Source organism: Culicoides brevitarsis, chromosome 1, assembly GCF_036172545.1.
Source record: "Culicoides brevitarsis isolate CSIRO-B50_1 chromosome 1, AGI_CSIRO_Cbre_v1, whole genome shotgun sequence".
NCBI classification, from domain to species: domain Eukaryota; kingdom Metazoa; phylum Arthropoda; class Insecta; order Diptera; family Ceratopogonidae; genus Culicoides; species Culicoides brevitarsis.
Window position 1 is genome coordinate 38,735,661 of NC_087085.1, and position 23,213 is coordinate 38,758,873.

Genomic DNA, 23,213 nt, shown 5'->3' on the forward strand with positions numbered 1-23,213 from the left:
GACAATTGCATGTCAAACAAATTGAAGTACATCCTTTTGACACATTTTCTTTTGAATTACATTTTTTCGCTCGCATTTCAATTTAGAATCGCTAGTTACCGCGAATGATGTGCTCTATCTCTCTGTCACTCTATTGAAAAAAACGTAGAAATGTTAGAAAAAAAAACGAGGAAAATCTGCTTAAAAAGAAGATTGTCGTGCACGTTCACTGAAGTATTTGATGAATTTGCTCTTAATTCTTTTAATAATGCTTGAAATATACAGAAATAGGAGGAGACGATGCAGAAGTAAAAAAGACAAAAATTGCAATTGTAACAGAAGAGCATAGTTGAATGTTATTAGAGAAATCCGCTTATAAATAGAAAAAAAAGACAAACGTCATGTGCATCGAGTGACAGGAGACCTAAGTGTGTTTTTATGTAAGACGCTTGGAAGATTTCCCGGAAATTTGTAATGATGTTTTATATATGAGAAATGCGTTCAATATTTAGGAAGAATGACAATGCATTTTAACACCTCATAATGAGCAGGAGCTTGTATTATTACACCTCATTTTATATCTGCACTGTGGTTTGAAAATGAATTAATTTTAACCCTTGAGGTAATAAAATTTCTAATGAAAATTTTTAAAATTTTATCCTCGGGTACTTTGTACCTGTTGGCATGTTAGATTACAAAAAAAGTTAAAAAATTTATTAAATTAAGTTTAAATTATAAATTAAGCTTCTATGAGATTATTTTTTTTTTTCAAATTTTTGTTCAAGTACAAGAATGCCTTTAGAACAAGAAATTATTCTTCTAAGCGTTCAAACTTGTCAAAATACGTGCTATTCGTTTGTTGTGTGTTTGATATATCTTCTTATTCCTTTGTCTCATTTAAAATTTAACAGTTCTATGTATTTGATTTATGTATACGTAAAATATCATAATCGTTCTTTGGTTGAAGAAATTTATTCTAACATTAGTTTTTGGCATATTGACCTTTTTAAAATATAAGTTCTAATGTTTTAGTATATAAGCCTCAGTTTTATTTAAAAATGATGTATTTTTGGTAAACCTTTGCAAATGTTGCTCTTATGTTCTTTGCAAATCGACCTTAGTCGACTTAAGTAAAATCGAAAATGTCTTCTGCACAGTTACAGTCATCTGGTAAATGTTCCATTGAATTTTTCTATTCTTCAAAAAAGGCTTTTATGAGCTTGCATGCGATTTTCTCTTCCAAGCCATATTTTTAGTTCTTTTAAATTGTTTCATAATTTTTTCGAATGTTTCAAACTACATCAGAAGAACCAATTGCAATGTTCATTGAAACTCCTTATTCATGATTTATTATAGAGTATTTTCACATCATGATCAGCTCTTATAATTTTCAAAATATAAACAGTGCTGAAATTGTGGTTCAAAATTAATAAATTAATTAAGAACAAAGTTTTGCTTTTCCGACTCCAACTTCAAAAGATTAATTTCAATAAATCTAAAAATTAAAAAAAAAACAAAAATTAGCGCTTATGGTAGTAAAATTCATCCATTTTCTCATTGTAGGATACTTACATCTACCATTGGAGACAAAAAAGATACCATTGTGTCACTTAATGAGATTCTCACACAGCTTTTCACTCTATTTTTTTCTCCTTCTTCGCCAAAATGATCATGAACAGTATTATTTTACATACTATTATCATTATAACAGAAAGTTTTCAAGATTTTTCTCTTTTTTTTCATTTTCTTTCTCGTTCTAAGTGAGTGAGTAAAAAAAACGTTGAAAATTTAATCACAGAAAGTATATACGAAAGGTGTCATTATAACATAGTGTCACGGCATTTCCTTCTTCTCTATGAAGTCTTCAATTTTATTCCATTTTGCATAAAGTTTCAGCACAAAAGAATTCTTTTATTTTTTTTTTTTCGAAGAAAGTAAGAAAATCAAGTTTGTCATTAAAATGTCTACTTGGAAAAAATAGTAAAGGGAAAACTGATATCTGAAGTAATAAGAGTACATCCTTTCATCATCTCTTGATTAACAATATTCTCGACGGAATTTAGTTGAGAAAATGTGATTTGATTGTAACTCGATTTCTGTTCTTTGCTTTTTGAGTCTTAAAGTTTTTAATTTTTTGTCTAGACTGAAGTCTTACAAAAGTTTAAGGAAATTTTAAACTAAACCACATTTCTGTTCCTTTCTTAATTTTCTTTGTTCAAAGAACAAGGTCAAGAAAAGGGTAAATATGTTTACTTGAATGGTTTCCAAACCTTCTTCTTTTTTATCCGTTTGACGAAGTAAACACCAAAAGCAAAAAAAAATATCAAGTCCCTTTTTAATCGTAACGATCATCTAATAATGACATTTATGAATAATTTATGCAAAAACGACGATAAATGAAGGATCATAAATTTAACCCGTTCCCATCGTATAATTTCGCTTGACATGAAAATTAATTTAATTCAGAAAATCTACCTTTTTTCTACTAATAAATTGTTATTTTTTTACGATCAAACATAAAAATAACAGAATTTTGGCGACTATTAGCTAACACTTAACCAAACATTTCATAATAATAAATTTTGTTATTGATTTTTTTCGCAGGTTTTTTCGCTCACATAAATAATGAAAAAACAATAATTTTATTCAATTTACCTGAGTTATGCCGGTCGTTTATCATATTTTTCAAGTGTCCTGTCCAATTATTGTGTTGTTCCTTTTATTTATAAATATTTTTATTATTCAACCAGGTTTCTGTAAAGAAAGAAAATTCATGGAAAAATTAGTAATTAGATTAAAATCATCAGAAAAAATGTCGAATTAACATTGAAAGGTGTCAAAAAAGGTAATGATTAAATATTTAAATATCGGTCAAAATTATTCACGTTTTTCGAGAAAAATTTATGGATTAGAAAAAAAGATCATCAATCACAATTCGACTCTGAAATTTTGTTTCAAGCAAAAAAAAAATTATTCTAAACATATTTTCACCATTTTCCTTTCCTCCCATGTTCTATTTTTCTTTACATATTTTTGTGAAAGAAAAGAATCTCATAGGAAAATATATGATTATTATGATTGTACTTGCTCAGTGTGAGTGTGTGGTAAAAGAATGGAAAAGACATAAATATAAATTTGAGTGGAAATGATGCAAAAAATAATGACTATTTATCTTTATCTATCCCGTGGCGTACGCACCGAGAGAGATACATGGCGGAATGGAAGACAATCGACATTCACATATGATTATTCTTTTTTCGTATTATTTTTATTATCACAAGTAAGTATTACATGGTAGCACTGGATTATATGAAGCGGAAAATTTTATTCTCCCGTTTATCAATATTTGTTTGTTTTTCTTGTGTGAATGAGGAGTTTCATGTTGTGATTTTTGAAAAAAAAATTAAGAAAAATTTTTTACATAAAATTTTAATGAAATCTTACTAAAAAAAATTTAATTCAATATTTTTTTTAAATTTTTGAAATTTTTAAAAATTTAAAATATTTTAAGCTTTTAATAAAATATTTATTATAAAATTTAAAAAGATAAAAATTATTTGAAATTTATTTTAATTTTTAATAAAATAATTTTAGAATTTAAAAAATTAAAAAAAAAATTAAAATACTTAAATTAAAATTAAAATAAATTTTTTAAATTGAAATAATTTTAATTATATAATTTAATTATTTCTTATTTTTTATAGAATTTTATTTTTTTATTTCTTGATGAAAAAAATCAAATTTTATCATTCTTTCAAAATTTATATGAAATTGTTAAATTTAATTATTTTTTTAATTTTTACAAATTATAATTTCTTTTATTTTTTAAATTATTTTTTTTTTATTTTAAAAAAATTAAATTAAATTTCAAATAAATTTTTTTGCATTACAGTAATTTTTAATTTTTTATTTTAAAATTTTATAGCCAATTTAATTAAATATTTTTTTAAATTAATTATTTAATTAAATTAAATTTAATTATTTTTTAATCCTCACAAGTTTTAAATTCTTTTATTTTTTTAAATTATTATTTTATTTTTAAAAAATTTAAAAAAAAATTACATAATTTTTTTCCCAATTTTCACATGAAACTCCCCTTCATATGAATATGTAGATGAAATATGACTGCCTATATCAGTTGAGATGCGAAGGTATTCCACGCGGACTAATAATCATAATAGCTTCCCAAGCTATTATCAATGAATGATGATGATCCTGCGTAGGCTTTCAGTTATTTTTAGTCTTTATTGTTTGATTTTTCAATCATCGTCCTTATCCGATAAACAACAATAATCGCGAAAAAAGAAATTTGGCTTCACCTTATTAAGCAATTTTCTCATACAAATCTTCAAAAAAAAATCCGCGAAAAAATCCATAATTCAACCTGTATTTGTGCGAATGCTCATTTTGTAGGTACGCCTCATTACACATGTTTTTCTCTCTTTATTTTCGCCTGCAAAACGAACAACTTAACAACATATCAAATTTATTAATATCGCACAGCCTTGACATTGCCTGTCTTAAAATTTGTTCTTTTTAAACATTTCGAACGCGATTTCGAGCATTTTCTACACACAATAATTTCCTGGTTGCTTGATGGCTGTTGGCATTTGTAGGGCACCTTGCCTCATAAAAATATTATATCGTATTAAAATGAATTATTGCATGTAATAAAAATGGCAGAGATATGAAAAATAAAGTAAATAATTCGCCTGGAGAGCGATTTGTGCGCGCGACGCCATTGTCTGCGGTGTGAGTCCAAATATTTGGGACATCATATTGATAAAAATTGATAAAATAATTGAATTTTATTGATATTATAATAATTTATTTATTTAACGTTCGATGCTGCTGCTGCTGAATTTTTCATCGTTATTAATAATGTGAAATGGGGGTGCGAATGACTGGGAATAATAGTCGAGCACACATGAAAACAAATTTTGATCAAATTTTTAATACTCTTCGGTGTCGTAAATCTTAATGTTATGACTTTTCTCCTCTTTTTTTACGTTCGCTTTGTCTGAGTTTTTGCCGCAAAAATTCATGTTAACTTTTTTTTTTGGCTGAACAACAATATCTGGGATAACGGAGGAAAAAACGATATATTTGAGTTTTAATGCTCCCTCCCGACATTATCATACATTATTATTTATTAGCTGTTTTAAGGAATTTTTGAACGAAAAAGAGTTGAGAAGAATTTTCAGTCTGTCTGTCTTTAGAAAAGCTTCTGAGGTCTTTATAAAAGATCCTGAGGTCTTTATAAAAGCTTCTGAGGTCTTTATAAAAGCTTCTGAGGTCTTTATAAAAGCTTCTGAGGTCTTTATAAAAGCTTCTGAGGTCTTTATAAAAGCTTCTGAGGTCTTTATAAAAGCTTCTGAGGTCTTTATAAAAGCTTCTGAGGTCTTTACAAAAGCTTCTGAGGTCTTAATAAAAGCTTCTGAGGTCTTTATAAAAGCTTCTGAGGTCTTAATAAAAACTTCTGAGGTCTTTATAAAAGCTTCTGAGGTCTTAATAAAATTTTTTAAGGTCTTAATAAAAACTTTTGAGGTCTTAATAAAATTTTCTAAGGTCTTAATAAAAGCTTCTGAGGTCTTTATAAAAGCTTCTGAGGTCTTTATAAAAGCTTCTGAGGTCTTTATAAAAACTTCTGAGGTCTTTATAAAAGCTTCTGAGGTCTTTATAAAAGCTTCTGAGGTCTTTATAAAAGCTTCTGAGGTCTTTATAAAATGCGCTCTCATCATTCAACTTAATATTGAGACAAATTTCCATTTTTTCTCATATTAGTGTATTAAACGATGTTTTATCCCAGATTTATACACCGGATCAAATTTGATGGAAAAATTATTATTGAACCACGACTCAAAATTAGCATGAAAGTAATTGTTCTGAATTGACTTTTATATTATTTCTTTTTTACATTTCCCATATGACCCAAAATAAAATCTGAAAACCATTTAACTCTTGAACAAAGTACAACAAAGAATTTCAATTAAAAATCAAATATATTAACGGAACAGCATGCCATTGCACTGAACACACAAAAAAAGTTCATTTTCTCTCATGTAATCAGTTAAAAAATTGCAAAAAAAAAAACTTTACAATATAATTTTCATACGCTCGTACATGCATCGATTCACGCGTGTACATAACGAGGTATGTTACATGTTTTGGCACATTTTCAACATCATGAACATGGAATGGAATTTCCACTAAAAAATTTGTAATATGCTGCACTGGCGAAGGAAGGAAAAAAGCGAAATAAAATTATACAGCAAATTAAAAGTTGTCGATGGCAACCACGCAAAAATTAAAATTTTAATCATGTTTTGCAAAATTAAAATTCGTGTTAAAATTCAATGTATCCTTGTTAGTGTTCACAGGTCATACATGCGAAAAATTACTCGTTTCGATAAAAAGTTTTTTTTTACTATCGCGATTGGCTGTTTTTTTACATGAAAAAACTTTGCGCTCGTTTTTTGTTTTTTTCTAATCTTTTAATTTATTTTTGAAACACGCGCTAAAAAAACAAAACATCAATCACAGCACAAAAAATCTTGGCACCCTATGGCGAAACTCATGTCAACTTTGATACACGTTTTAATTGATTAATTTCCGACAATTTTAATTATTTATTATTGTCTCTTCCTTCTTTTCTTCGTGCTTCGTCATCGTCAATAATTCTGCTTGTTGCATTTTGCCACGTGAGAGTTAACCTGCGTCAATGTTCGAACCGAAAAAAAAAGTTAATTATTTTTTATCGTACTTTGGAGTAAATTTCGGAGGAAAACAACCACCTAAGGCTAAAAATAATGAAAATAACGAAGAATTTGGGGAAAGTGTCTAAATATAAATCGATGTTCTTGGAAATCTTCGTTAAATTTGGCTTTAACGTCTTGAACAATTGGATAAACTTCAATTGCAGACGGCACGTGCAGCGGATAAAGAGATTTATTTTTGTTTGTTTTAAGAGACGGAAAAAAAGAAAAATTAGGACTTAAAGTCTTGAGAAGTTAATCCCAGAAAATGAAGTCAGTGATTTGTTTTTTAGAGACGGAAACTTGAGACTTGAACAAGGTAAGATTTTTAAACTAATTTTTTTTTACTAAATTAAATTTATTTTAATCAGCTTTCGATTACTTTTTTTATGAACTACCGTTTTCCAAAGAAAATAAGGGATCATAATTCGATAGATCGTTTTTGAGCTATATTTTCGGAGGAAGACAGTAGAAAAATTTGATCTTTGATTTTTTTAATTTTTTTTTTCTGAAATATAAATATTAATAAATCTTAAATTAATAAAAAAGAAGAAAATTAAAATTAATTAGTGTTGAAATAAATTTAATTCTTTTAAATTTAAAATTTTTCTTCTAAAAAAATTTAAAAAAAATAAATAAAAAAATTGAAAAAAAATAAATAAAAAATTTTAAATAAATTAAAATCCAAAAATTTTTTAAAATTATATTAAAATTTCTAACCATTTATTTTTTACCTACACAAATAATTAAAATTCATTAAATCAATATTTAAAAATTCACCTCACATTTTCTTTTTATCTGATGCAATCGAATTTAAATTTCCGCATCCTGTTATTTCTTGCAATTATTTCTAAAGAAAACTTCATTAAAACGAACTTCATTAAAAAAAAGCTTCAAAGAATATTTATTTACTTTTTTTTGCATATTTTAATTTAAAACTGAATTCTTATTTATTTATTTATTTAAAGGGGACACACACGTTCCTTATAAATAAAATTTCCATTCAAAACTAATGAATAACAAATTTCGACAAATTTTCTCATTGATAAATATTTAATCAGACGAAATTAAGTCTCATGTTCATTCAAGTAAATGAGATTTTCTAAGGAGCGTTTAATAAATGTTAATAAATATAAAAGAAAATCACATTTTGGAAAATATTTTGTGGTTTTCATTCTTTCGTTAATAGACTTTTAAATACACTCCGCTTTATCACAGATGTTAACCGAACGTCAAACTGTGATGACGCTCCCCCTGTTCTATTTTGTGCGTCAGTGTCATCATATTAATACACGTCGCGCTCGAATTAATGAATGGATGTGTGACAAAAATTACTTATCCTCTCACTAATACTTCTATTTTTCAAGTGAAATTTATGCGTTTTTGTCTTTTTGTGAAGAATTTGTGTTTCGCAACTTTTTTCTTAATTAAATTTTTATTTATTTTAGAGTTTCATTTTAAAAATTTTGGAAAAAAAATTAATTTTTCAAAAAATCACAAAAAATATTAAATTTTACTTTCAATTAAAGAGATAAATTTAAAGTTTTTTTTTAATAATTTTTTTTTTAATTTTAGAACTAAAAATAATTTTTTTAAATAAATGAAATATTTTTATTATTAAAATATTTTTTTATTTTTTTTTTTAATAAAAAATTTGAAAAAAAAATTAAAAATTAAATAAAATTAAGACAAAAAAAATTTTAGATCTAAATCTTTTCAAATTATTCAAAAATTTTTTTATTGATTGATTTTTTTTTTTAATTTTTTTTGAATTTAATCTTAAGTAAAGCTACTTATAAAAATTTATGAAACTTTACATTTAAAAAAATATTTTTTTTAAAAAGCTAAAAATTCAAAAAAAAAAAATATGAAATCCAATATATATTTTTTTTTTACAAAAATAAATTTCTTACAAATCCATGCAATGCTACAGCTGCGTTTCATCAAGTAGAATGTAACAAATGTTTGTTATTACTATCAACGCACTCCCTAAATCACTCAAAATACTCTGTGATTTGTAAAGGTACATTAAGAGTTAGTTGTAATAACAAGCGTATAATAATAATAAGTAGAGAAAATATAAAATCAAAATAAATTGAGGAGTCGCTGTTATGAATCTTAAATATTTTTCATTCAATATTGCAACGTACAGCATATGTCTGTAGGACAAGTGTATTATAATAGTAAAAAAAATAGGGGGAGAACTAGATTATTGGATGAAAATTAGATTATTTGTTACTAATCATAACATTGTTTGTACTCAGCTCACGAGTGTTTGTGGTGCAAAAATACATTCTGATATTTTTTTTTATTTATTTTTTATTTTTTAAATTAATTTTTTTATTAAATAAAAATTAAAATTATATTTAAAATAAAATTTTTAAATAAAATAATTTATAATTATAATAATTTTTTAATATTTAAAAAAAATAATAAAAATAATTTATTTTACTTTATCCTAAAATATTTAAAATAATTAAATAATTATTTTTTTTTTTTTTTTATTTTTTCAAATTTAAATAAATAAATTATTTTAATTAATTTTCTTTTAATTTTTTTAAAACGTTTTTTTTTTATTTTTATCATAAATGTTTATTTTAATTTAACATAAAAATTAAATTTATTAAAAAAAAACAATTATTTTTTAAAATCGAGAATCGATTTTTGTAAATACAGATAATTCTTTCAAAAAATCATTCCTCCATAAAAAATCAATTTTGCATAAATTTCACACAACAGATGAGACCATAAAATCCGTTAAATTGATTTTCCCTTCATACATTTAATTTGGCGTCGCATGTCACTCGAGCAAAGTTTAAAGCTTTTTTTGTATACAAACAACTTAAGTATGTTTTTATTCGCTTTGTTGCAATAATTTACCACGATAATTCTGTTACTCTTTCGTTCCTCCATTTCCAAACAATCAACATAATTTTAAAAACTTCTTCATCGTTTTTTTTTCGGTTCAATACAATGACTGAATGCCGTTCCAAAGAGAGGACAAAATGTCTTAAAAAGAAAGTTTTTTTTGCCTCCTTTTATGTTCCCAAACAAACTATTCACAAGAAAACAACAAACTTTTTCCTTAAGTAGGATTATTTTACGTTTTAAGCTGCTTTTTCTTCTCGTTCTTTTCCCTTTTGTCGCTTATACGAAAATATTGCCAATGTAGTCAAGAAGGCAAGGCAGTAATTTTGAAATGAGTTATGATCTCCATTGTTTCTAACAAACACCCCATATTTAAAAGTTTTCAAGGTTTTTTGGTACCAAAAAAAGATTTATTTAAAAGTTATATCGTAACAAATTTTGAATTGTAAAAAACTGACCTTTAATAAAAAAAATTGTTTTTTCGTGGAAAACCGAATAAAACATGTTGTGATAAAATTCATTAAAAATTGCAACTGGATTTTAATTGAACCAAACCGAAAACAGATTAAAATTTTGTCAGTAATTGAATGAGCTGCGTGGGGCAAAATTTGATTGGATTTTCACATAAACAAGAATTTTGAAGATTATTTATAAAATTAACACATTTATACCCAAAAATGTTACCAACTCATATATTAAACAATTACCTTCGTCGTTTCTCTGTTTCTTGTGGCTAAAAACCACTTCTGTAACTTTAATATTTATTTTATGTAAATTAAGTAGGCCTTTGGTGAATGTCGTATCTGGATATAATTGTGAGGAAAATATTGTTTTGTTCCAATTTAATCATGATAATCCTCGTAAAAATAGCTTTTCATACCTGGATTGGTCTACTTTTCTGATTCGAGTTGGATTCGAGCTATGGATATGTATGAAAAAGGACTTGGCTCTTTAAATTTTTTATTTACATATATACAACTATTAATACCAGTAAAAAGCACACATGAAAAGCAATAAAAGGGATTTCATGTTAAATGGATATTTTCATGTTCTAGCTCTTGTTTGGCACATATCGACACTCCAAACCGTCCACATTTGTATAGAAAGAGGTGTTTATTTATTTTAATACATTTGTACATGTATGGAAAAGTATGACGATGCCAAATTTTAATCGATAAATTTATGTACAGCACTTAAAATAGCATAGAGCGGCAAATCCATAACTTTTTAATGGTTTGATATGTTAATAGAAGTGAAATTAATGGATGGAAACAAAGAATGAAAACTGGATGCCAAAAGTGCTCTTTGGCGGATGGATTTTGGCATATCTACTTACAAATTAAACAACATGGTTATTTGTCACACGATTGTTATCAATACGAGGAAAATGAAAACTTGCGTTGCGTTGGAAATATTGAGTGACATTAACATTAAACAGACACGAAATGGTATCGAATTTAATAGCAAGTAAGATGGATTGAAGAATTGAATTAGCAGAAAGGCAATTTGGAAGTGTTTCACAGGAAAGTATTTCAAATATTTTTGCAATATTTTTTGATATTATAGAAGTTTTTTTTCAGAATCAAGGTTTTATAGAAGTTAAAAATAAGAGGTAAGAAATTTAAAAAAAAATTTTAACTATTAATTTTTTGAAATAATTTGAACTTTAGAAGAAAAAACTTTTTAGATGCAATAGAACAATTATCGAGTACTTAAAAACACTCGAAAGAAGTTAATATCTCGTCATTTTCTGTCATTTCTCGTTTGAGAAATGTTTACTTGAATTCGCATTCGGCTTTTAAAAGGAAGGTTTAATGAACGATACGCTTAGCTAATTAGAAGTACTTTAAAGGGACACTGCTTATCGAAGAAAATGGAGAATTCAGTCAGCCCAAACTATTTCCAGGCTTTCAAAACGAATAAACATGGCAACATGGGATGAAAAAATGAAAAGTTCAGCTCTACTAATTTCTCAATTGCATTAGCGTCAAAGATAAATCAAGCTAATTGCTTATCGAGTCATAAAAGAGACAATTTACTTAACTTACCCAAATCATGAAAAGGAACTGTGTACTATGAATTTGTGAATATTTACTATGCAATACTTTTTAATGGACTTATTCGTCTTGAAAGAACAGAAGTTACTTAATTCGTTGAATCGCTTCATACTTCAAAAAAAACATTTCGAATGTATTTACAAATTGGTTGGATCAAAGTATAGTAATGAATATATCAGCAATTTTTTTCGTAACTCAATTCACAATTTCAACCTTTGGATTTATAACAGTTCAAAAAAAACGATAAGCTAATTATAAATTTTACCTTCAATGAGAAAAACGGACCGATTCCAAAATGTACATCATTTATGAAAAAGTAAACCATTTACTTGCGTTTCATATTTTTATTTCTTGTCTTTGCTGATGCAATCCGATATCGCCCGTCATCCATATCCATTCCAAAACAATCCAAATATCAGTAAATCAAAAAAAAAATGAGGGGACAAATTTATAAATCATCCATTTACACAACTTTAACATCAAACATCCAAATAAACACACAAACATATAATTTAGACAAACAATCCTTATTCAATGGAAACACATATACGGAACGTGTTCAAACTGCAAAAAAAAAATAAAAACGGGAGAACGACATAAAAAATATCGCATAAAAATACGAGGGAGTCAAATAATGATTGAATATTGTTTTCTTTCGTTTACTGTTTTCTCGCATGTCTTCCCATATATGTATGCATGATGTTTGTTATTGGTATTGTTGTCGCGACATAAAAGTTACGTTCCATGCTGAGATGAAGTAGAGAACAAAAAAGTCCAAAAGTAAACAAAAGTCGAAAAGCGATAAAAGTAAATAAACGGAGGAAATGTCGAAGAGTGAAGAGGGGTGCAAAGAAAAACAGGAAGGAAAGAGCAATTGAGTCATGTGGTAAGTACTTTATGATTGTTTGCCAATACATTTAGTTTTTTTTCATTCGTTCATTGGGGGGATGGTTTTTACAAACAAACACCCAGACACGCACCGCAAATATAATCGAAATTGAAGGAGGTCGATTGATTCGTTTGTTAAATCAAAACAAATTTGACGAGACCCGTGCGCGTCTTGACGAACAAATAACATCATTAGCTTCATTTCGTCTGTCATCGCCAATTTTTCAATTCTTTCCCTTTTCTTTGTATTCCATTATTGCATGACGACTGCTTTTGTATGTCTTTTCTTTTCATTATTTCCTTATTTGTGGGACAATTCGAACGTAATTCAAATAAATTTACAAAAGAAACCAAAAATACTTTCGAAGAAGGTAGGTTTGAAAATTCGTCGAAAAGGTGATTAACTTGGGTAAACAGAAAGTGATTCGATTGAATCCTTTTAAAATTATTCTTTTGCGGCACGCGTCTACAAAAAAGGATGAAGATCAATATTTTGGATGAATTTGGGTCAATGACTTTTAGAAAATAACAACGCGCTTCCTGTTTTTCTGTGATAAGTTTCTAATTAGCGAAACATTTTCAGACACTTTTCATCTTTCACTCACTCGACAAAAGGCAGGGATTGCTCAAATCCGTTACTTTGTTGTAGTTTGCATGGAAACAGAAGTAATTAATGCGCACCTTTGTAATTTCTTTTGAAAGACAGATTTTTCCAGCAAATCCAGTTTTAGTCAAACACGACGCTCTTCATCATAAATATCAAACGTATGGGGAAAGCAGCAGCGTCATGTTAAAATTTTAATTAATATGTAAAATAACGTGGGTGATGTAATCAGCACATTCAACTTTTTCGAGTTTCGTACATGAAGGAAACTCTGTGGTTCAAAAATGGTTTAATTTTTACTTTAATTTAATTATTTAAAAAAAAATATTTAATTTCCAAAAAATTAAATTTATCAAATAAAAATAGAATTAAATTAAATAATTAAATTTTAATTATTAAATTAAAATAGCGAATTTAAAAAAAAATAAATTAATAATTATTTTTAAAATTTAGATTAAAATAAAATTTTTATAAATTTATTTTCATAAAATTTTTATTTAATTTTTTTTTAAATTTTTTACAATTTTTTTAATAATTTTTTTATCAATTTTAGTTTACTTTAATTTTAAAAATTTAAAGAAAATTAATTAAAATGGTAATTAAAAATTATTTTCTTTTAGATCCACAGAGTTACACAAAGCCGTGAATTCAAATATTTTCACGTTTTCTGTCACATACAATGTTGATGCGACACGCGTTGGATAGATGAGTGTAAATTCCTAAAAACTTTTCCATATAAAAGAAGATTTTGTTTCCCTTTGAATCTCTCTCTCGAACATGTGGGCGTCGTCTTGCAAGTGCGAGATAACTGTCACTCGTCGACAGACACCTTTATTATTTTGCGGCGTGATACAAGGATTACTTTTAGTTAAATTAAAGTCTCAACGGAATATCAATCCATAAAAAGGTACTTTTTCTGTCTTTTCATTAAATGAGTTTAAGTTCATCACGTACCGTCGCAAAACGCAAAACTAACACCAAAAATGCCTAATCTGATTGTCAAAAATTGAAGACGCCTTTCGGAAGGGAAATAATCTTGCAGGGATCATTAGACCATATTATAAATTTATTATGATTGGATTATTGTATTATTATTTAAGTTTGTGCTTCGGTTAGCATGGCGGCAATACAGAATTTTTTGATATGCGATATCACAAAATTTTCCCTCATCATCTTTATGGTTTGATGCTTCAGGAGAAAAAAACATTTTTTTCTCTTTCTCTTATTTTTCATATAAAATGGATTATTACCCTTTTTCGTGTGCGTCGCTCAGTAAAATATTTGTCTTTGACAAAACGAGTTTCAAAACGCAAAACGATGCGGTCTCTTTAAGAAAATTCCTCCATCAAAGAAGGGGAGAAAACTGTCAAATCTGTAAATCTGCCAAAATTGAATGCCTAATTTATTGAGTTCCTTTGAAGTTTCTATGGGGGATTCAAGTAGATCAAAATATTTGCAAAAAAGCTTAAAAAGTAACTTTTAAGAAAATGTCTAAAGTCGTTAAAAAATTTTTCTTAACAAAAAAGGGACATTTTTTGCCATTTTTCATTTAAGTCTCTTTGAGAATTTTATGACCCATAAATTAATTTTATTATATGGAAGAAAATTTTATTGGTCAACGAGTCGAACACAAAAGTAATTTTATTGCCGGAAAGTTCTCTCTCAGCTCAAGCCAAGTATGTACTTCTGATTACGTCATGTCAAAACTTTTTTTTTCTCTTCACCTAAAAATTCAACATTTCATGATAACCTCATCCTCGCATCTCGCTAACTTGGGTTTGTTATGTGTTTTTGTGTGGATGACATAAATTTTACAGTCGGAGTTCGTTACTTCTGTGACATTTCAAAAAATTATTTTAATCTCTTCCTAACTATAAATTGTACCACTTTAGGCATAACCCAACTCACAGACAGCGAGAGAGCGAGAGAGAAAAGTCAGAAATGAAATTATAAAATTTTACATCAGAAAACAAAAGTTAAACCCATTGAGAAATGAAAATAAAAAATACAAAAAAAAATGTAGAGTTTTCCGGATACAAAACCAAGCACATTCGCTCGAGGCATAATGAAGGAAATGAGAAGCTACATAACTAGAGAGATGTATAGTAGCCGAGTTGATGCTCAAAAGTCTAAATAAAATAATCTTTCTTTGCGTCATTTAGTTTTATGCGCTATATTTGTTATTATCCCACTGAGACTTGTAATGAGCTCCGCATGTAATTGGATTACGGGGTGACTATTTTCAGTCAGGATTTTACTCGCATCGTATATCTCTACGGTAATGTATGTCAACATTGTAATATTTTTCTTAAACCCGCATCGCATCGCAGTAGGCAGGCATGTGTGTGGGTGCCGCTTCCCACAAAAACGTAATTAGATTACCGAGAACTTTATTGTCCCTCCGTAAGATGTTACAACATTTATGTCACAACTTACATGCAAAACTAACTTTCGAACAAAAAAAAAAGAAACAAACAATGAAGCTCAAAGTGTAATAGTTTTGTTTACGGAAATGAATTATCTCCAAATGGAAAATGTGCACGGAGCAATTGTTTACATCGTTAAAAGTCATAATTGTTAGTAGCAACGAGGCAAACAATGAAAAAAATTAAGGGTAAGTAGCTGGAAGAAATGACATTATGACATTTTGATCCGCTTCGTTATAAAATCAAGTGTGTTTGTAGAGGTAGTTTCTTTTTTGTTTGAACGTTTTAATTGGTGTTGCATTCTTATGAAAGTTTCTGGAGCGAAAATGCGCGGCTATAAGGTGTGTACAAGGGGATTAATTTCCATGGAAAAAGCATTTTTTTCTGTTCGTTTCCTGTCACAAATAAAGTACAAGCAGATGGTTATCTGGCTCGCTAACTACAGGGCGTTTAATTTTTTTTTCAAGTGAATTTAATAATTTGACTTTTCTAATTCAATATTTTTTTTTTGTAGATTTTGTACAAATTTTTGTAGAAAGCAAAAACGATACAAAGTTTAAGTAAGAAAATAATTTAACTTTAAATGACCATATGAAAATTGGTCAAGGTAAAAATAATTTTTTTTAATAATTGAACATTTTTTTAATTTTAGATTTCTTTTTTTTTTTTTGTTTAAAAGTAAATTTGTTGATCTTAAGCTAATGCTTTTACTTTAACGTTTGTATCTACTATTTTCAATATTAATCAACTCAAACCTAACAACCTAACCTATTATTTTCATTAATAGAATTTTTTTCTAATTCTATTACCAAAGTTCTGTAAATGTGGTTTGTAAATACGATCTTTATCCTCAGAACACGGTCTTTCAGCTGAACAGTTTTTTGCAGTAGCAAGTTTTTTAATGTTTTTAATTGGGTTTGTTTATATTCATGGGCACATGCATTCAGAATTTAAAAATTGTATGGCACAAGTAGTTAAAGTTGATTATAAAATTGCTTTTTTGTAAAAAAAATTGTATCTCAAGCTTTAGAAAAGCGACGTTCATAGTTTTTGCAGCATATCTCCTCATTCGGAAGTTTTATGATTTTTTCATGAACGATAACAAATGTACACAGTATTTGGAATTAGAATGAACGGTATAAACTATGAAAGCAGATGACTCCAAAATAGTCTTAAGTCGTTCTTATTTTGTTTTGTTTGAAGATTAACATTGAGCGCATTGTTTGTTCAATAGTTATCCATGTTTTGGCAAATTATTATTTCTACCGAATTTTCAGTTTCTTAAAGGATTTTTTCGAATTATCCAACTTCCTGTGTAAAATTTAAAAAAAAATAATTAGTAAAATTAAAAATATTTTCATCAAATTCAATTAAAAGTTCATTGAACGCACTGTACTTTAAACATTAGAAATTTCACCCAACGAAAGATAGTTACATTTATTTGCCTTTTGCATGTGCACTTCTTAATTGGGAGCATTTTACAGCGTAAATTTGTATTAATTTTCTTCAACTTCTTTCCACGAACCGAACTAATTCCATACACAAAGCTCTACATAATTGTGTTGTTATTCGTTCACGGCAAATTAAATTTCATATTTCGCGTTGTACATATTTTCACATTCTATTAGAAAATTTTAAGTGCAACGATATTTTCTATGTTAATTCCTCACACGTGCATAGTTAGCAAACGGCAAAAAGGTAATAACGCTGAAAATTGAGGGCGTAATAATTATTTAAAAGGGTACTGACTTCCAATTATACGCGTAGATTATGCAGGTAATTACCTTGTTTTTCCGTGGCGGTAGTTTTACTCTCTTGCTCGTCGCCTGTCGTCTCTTTTGGTTTTCTTGTGTGTGTGTTTTTTCGTGTATGACGAATATTTTAGAAAAGGTATAGAAAGGAAACACGAAGGGGAGATTTTAAGCAGGAGATAATGTACTTGACTCGCTATTTCAAAAAAAAACTTATTATCGTCTTCTTGTTCCTCTTCGCTTGTAAAATTGTGTCGTAACGATATGATATCTTTTATATTTGAAACTATACAAAAAAAAGGGACAGAATAGGGCACGAATTGTAACAATTTCCTTTTGTTTCTATTCACTATTCGTGAAATCCGTGCAGATCAACATCAAACAAAAAAACGAGATAATTTTCTCCACGGGCGACACAGGTTCAAGCATTTAAAACGAGCTCTTTAATGAATTAATTTCTGTCTAATTTGTAGCAAAAAACGAGAGAGGGAGAACAATGAAATAAAAGAAAAACGAAAATTAAGAAATTCAGAGATTATTTCAGAGGAAATACATACCGGGTGAGTAAATTAAATGAACTGCTAAAAAATCTTTTTTTTTGTTTTTTAAGCCAATTTTCCGGATTCTTTGTTACAGGTCTTTAAAACAAACAAACAAACATCTAACGTGACCAGATGTCACGTACAATGGCTTTTACGTTTTATGTGAACAGTTTTCCCCAAAAAACACTCGGCTATAGACGAAAAATCACAAAGTAAACACTCCAAATGACGCAAGAACAACCTTGAAAATTTTTTTAAGTCTTACAACTGGCGGGAGATCACGCAATTTTTCGTTGGCGTAACGTCCATTAAAATTTCTTTCATCATCACGGAAGACGAAAATTTTGCGTCATTTGCGGGAAATTGCTTAACCACAAATATTCTCTTTGGTATTTTCTTGATTTATTCTTCCACTTGAACATCAATAACACTTTCTCCCCTTTTTTCTATAGAGATACGTCAAAGTAGAAAATTCGATCTAAAAATTGAATTCTACATGCGAAACGTAGAGCTAAGAGGAGAGACAAATATTTTCCATCCATCTTCCGATGTTTGTTGAGCGCTCAATCTAACGTGTAAGTATTGCCTTGCCACATGACACTCTTCAACAATTGATGAAATTTCATTATTCAATTTTGTATTTTTTTTTATTTTTCTCGGTTTTTTCGTCACCTCATACGTGGAAATTTATCCAACCATCGGTATACGAAGCGATTGATTCTCTGACATGGCAGCTACGATGACATGTCTCTGCGGGGAGTTTTCCCATCAAAACGAATTTCATGATTAAAGGTTATCATTTCGTGTTGTCGCGCTCGTTTGTAAGCTAATAAATATTTTTGTTTTTTTTTAGATTCCTTTAATTTTTCGGTACCACATCAAAGCAACAACAACACGAACCACGAGGAAGAAGAAAATTATGATTGAAAATAATGATTTGAGTAAACAGCAAAACATCCGGTTCCGTAATCAAAAATATGTTATGATGCGAGGGAGTTGGAGGCGTATTCAAGTAGATGGTAATGGAAAATATGTGCAAAGAATGATTTGCGGTTTTTCGGGTGTTTGTTAAGATGATTGGGAAGAGAATGAACGGCTTTGGTGAGTTCAAGGACTTTTTTTGAGACAAATATGTTTTTGAATTTGTAAAAATTTGGCGTCTCGAGAGGTAAGTTTTATTTTTTTTTTTATTTAAGAGTTTCAAGGAATTAATTAAGGTAAGTTTCAATAAAAATAATCTTTTAAACTTTTAAAACTTAAAAAAAAAAATTAAAAAATAAAAATTAAAAAAAATTAAGAGTTAAAAAAATCATAAAAATAATCAAACATTTTTTTTCAAGGTTTTCGAAAAATTTTGAATCAACAAAATTTTTTAAATATTTTAACAAATTCTTCAACGCAAACCTACATGATTTGGATTGAAGAAAGCTTTTGACGTTTTAAAAAATATTTCAGAAAAAAGGAAAAATTCAATAAATTTTCTTTAAACTGAAGATAACAACGAATCAAAACAGCTCAAGTCTTTGGATAAACTTTCAATTAAGTAAGTAAATTTACAATTTTTTTCTATTTAAGAAATAATTTGAAAAATTTTTGTTTTTTTTTTCTTTACATGTCTAACTGAAATTTTCCTAAACTTGAATTTATCAGAACTCTCCATTAGTGAAATATAAGTTAATCAATACCGATTAATTCAAACCAAGCATAAAATCTATTCCAATTAATCCAAACCAAGCATATAAAATTCTGCGAAAAATAAATTTTCACAGTATCAAGCGTAAAAAAATAAATTTCACAAAAACTCACCAGACACGACATCCTGCAATGACAATTTTCCTGCCATGCCATCAGACGTCAATGCTCTTACTCTTTCTTCTTCTATCTCGAAAAGAAAGATGCTGAACAAACATCAAAAAAGGAGGTAAAAATGTCTTTTCCTCAACAACACACATAAACGAATATAGACACGTAATCGATTTACATGTGAAGAACATGTAAAAGTGAGGAAGAAAAAAATATTTTTATTCTCTTATTTATTTATTCATTCAAAATAAACACACAGCGCGCGCGAGAACACACACAGCTTGAAAATTCCAAACGAAAAAAAAATTGTCGACACAACAAACAATCAATATCTACACCATGTAGTATAATATAAATAATAATAATAAAATGTGTTGTTCATGTTTATATTTTATCAAGCTTTTTTTGCGCATTTACATATTATTATAATATAATATGCAACAATCATACCCCAACACACATGCACAATCACGGCTCAACCACCGCTGGAGTAAAAGAGGTCAATAATAATAAAAATAATTTTTTCTTGTATACAAGATTGGAATACAAATTTATAATAAAAACATCGATACATGATGTGACGGAACGCAGCAAAAAAAAAGGTAGAACGAGAGAGGAAAAGTGAATAAATTTCACAGAAAAAAAAATTCCTGATCCGATCAATAGGTCAAGGAAGGAATAATTGTTCGCAACAATTGACATTCAATTTTTTTTCTGTATCACTTCAATTGATTTCAATAAACTTGAAAAAAGAGTTCAAATGTAATAGCAACATAAGCTCTTACTCACATCCAGATCAATATTAAAGGAATAAAAGAAAGAAATTGTCGTCGTCTGACTATTTCTTGTAAAGTACAGAAAATTGAATGCGGATATAAATAAATAAAAAATAAATGCTTCCGTCTCGTTTTGTTGGCTGGCTATTGAATTGATGCCGAGCTAAATCCTTTTTTTATTCAGTTCAATTTTTTCGCAATGAAAAAAATTTTCACAGTAATCTTTTTAGTAAATCTTTGAACAAATATTTGGGTCAAAGCCCAATTGAGATTTTTTCTTGGGTTATAAAAAATTGCTTTAATTTGAATATTTTATTTTTTTATTTATTAAAGCAGAAACAGAAAAAAAGAAAATTTAATACGAGTATTCTTCGAAATAATGAAAAAAAAAATTTCCACGAAAAATTTTTTTAAAGCCTTGTTTCAACGCTACTTCCGGGAAGTTATATATTTTTTATTTTAGGTAAATAAATGAAAAATAAGTCAACATTAAAAATAAATTTTATGTAATCAGAGCTTATTTTTAATGAATAATGTTTACTCAAAGCTTAATAATGATAAAATATTGCGTTTCGTTTTGTACATTTTCTCTCGTGATGAGAATTTTATATAAATACACATTTATTAAATATTGAAAATATTGAGAAGCTCTACTTTACTGCTAAGATGCTTTTCTACTTTTATGAGAATATAAAAGTAGTGCACACAAAAATTTTCTTCCTTTCCACAAATTTCTTGTTCAAAGATGGTTTAATGAATTTTTAAAAAGTTTTAAAATTTAGGTTTTAAAGTTTTGCTCTATTGATAAATTTCTTAGATTATGTGTTCATTAAGTAGTTTTTGAAACAAAACAAAAAAGATTAAAAAGAAATTCCTTTTATGAAGTTTCATAAACGCATCTCAAAGAATTTTTTAGCAATTTTATAGAAGTGACTTTTACAAAGCTTGAAAAACTTGAATCCATAAAATCTTTGTAACGAGTTGTCTCGAATTCAGCTTTTGTTAACTTATTCTGTATTTTCGTAAAATGTCCATATTAACTCTTAAAAGGTTTCTGTGAAAAAAAAAATGGAAAATTTCTTCAAAAACTAATAGAAAATTACAAATTTATTATGTAATGTTTATTGCATACCCAAATTTGTCCTTAAGCTAAAAATAAATTAATTGCATAATTTTGAAAACCGAAAAAATATTTTTGTTTAATATTTACTAATCCTTCTCTATTTCACGTTCTGTAAAGTTGATGATTATTTTTTTTTTAATTGTTATTTATTTATAAATAATTTTTCGCAGAACGAATCATTTGTCACAAAAGTAGTTAAACAATACCAACATTTAATCCTCACAATAATCATCAAATTCTCGGAAAATTGTCTGTTTGTTCATCTCTTAATAACGTTTCTCTGAATGAAATAAATAAAAAATGAAATTCTCTGTGAAAAATTAATCAAAACCTTTCATTTTATCATCAAGCTTACATCAACACAACCAAACTTCCCGGAAATTATGGATTTTTCAACAATAAAATTGTCACTAACACTTCTTGAAAGCCTCATTAAACTCAAGTCGATGGAATTTTCCAACAAAAAACGACAAAGAAATGTCATCAATAAAAATAATTATAACTTTCATATTCTCTTGGATTCCATAACCTATCGTTTATTTGAATATTTTAATAAGCCATGGAACGTTGATTGACACGGCTTTTAGCGTAACGAGACACTTTTTTTATTATTGAAAAAGTGACAAAAGGCGCTGATTGACCTATTTTTCCCCGAAATTCCGAAAACATGTTACTTTAATTTGTCAAACATGAAAAAAAATATTTTCCTTTCATTTTCGTCAAAAAAAGGCAATCAATCTCACGTGAATTGACATTTTTTTAAAAAAATGATACATAATTATTAACACCCAGACATCATAATTTTTTAATAAAGTACCGTTTTTATTATTCACAAGGAAAAAAATTGAATGAAAAAAGGTGACAATGAAAAAAAAGGGTTTATAATATCACTCACCTGTTTATTCGGTCGTTCGTTTTGTGTGATAATTCAAGGTGTATTTTATTTATCCAATTTTGTGTGTTATTGTTTTATTATATAATTTTATTGTGTTTTATTCAAGTACAAGGAACACAGACAACAACTATTATTGTTGACACGAAAACTGACAGAAATTCCAGTCAGCACAAGTATTTTTTTATGATATTTTTTTATCACTTGAGTATTTTATTATATATTTATTTATTTTTATTTGATACTTTATTTTTGTGTGTATCTTTTGTATATTTATTTATTTATAAAGAAAGAAAAGGAACCGGAAGTAATTTTATCTCTTTTGTCACTTTTCTGCTTTTTATTATTTTATTTTCATTAAAATACTTTTTGTATGGATTTTCTGGTTCTTTTCTTTTATTTTAATTTTCAACACTTTTTTGAATTATTTGCCTTTTTTGGTGTTTGTTTACTTTATCTCTCGTTTATTTGTAATTCCTTGTCAAGTGGGGTCACTGCAAAAATTTTAATTATATTAATTAAGAAATTTTTAAGAATTAATTAATTTTTTGAAGGTAATTAAATACAAAAATATCCTAAATGACCTTTTAAAAAAATTATAAAATTTAATTAAAATTATTAAATTTTTAATTTCGAAATAATACATAAAATCATAAAAAATAATTAAAATTTTTAAAAATATATGACAAATAATAAATTTAAAAAAAAAATTATAAAAATCAAATTAGGTATATATAAAAATTATAAAA

The 23,213-nt window shown here is 27.4% G+C and overlaps 1 protein-coding gene across 1 annotated transcript in view; it reads right to left on the minus strand.

Moving 5' to 3' along the window:
* Positions 1-22,645, minus strand: part of LOC134837623 (zwei Ig domain protein zig-8-like) — a 131,592-nt gene extending 108,947 nt beyond the window's left edge. The window contains exons 1-2 of the mRNA XM_063853009.1: positions 22,468-22,645; positions 2,635-2,733 (exon numbers count right to left, since the gene is read on the minus strand). The gene's annotated coding sequence lies outside the window, so the exon portion shown is untranslated. The remainder of the gene's footprint in view (positions 1-2,634; positions 2,734-22,467) is intronic.
* Positions 22,646-23,213: the final 568 nt, after the last annotated feature.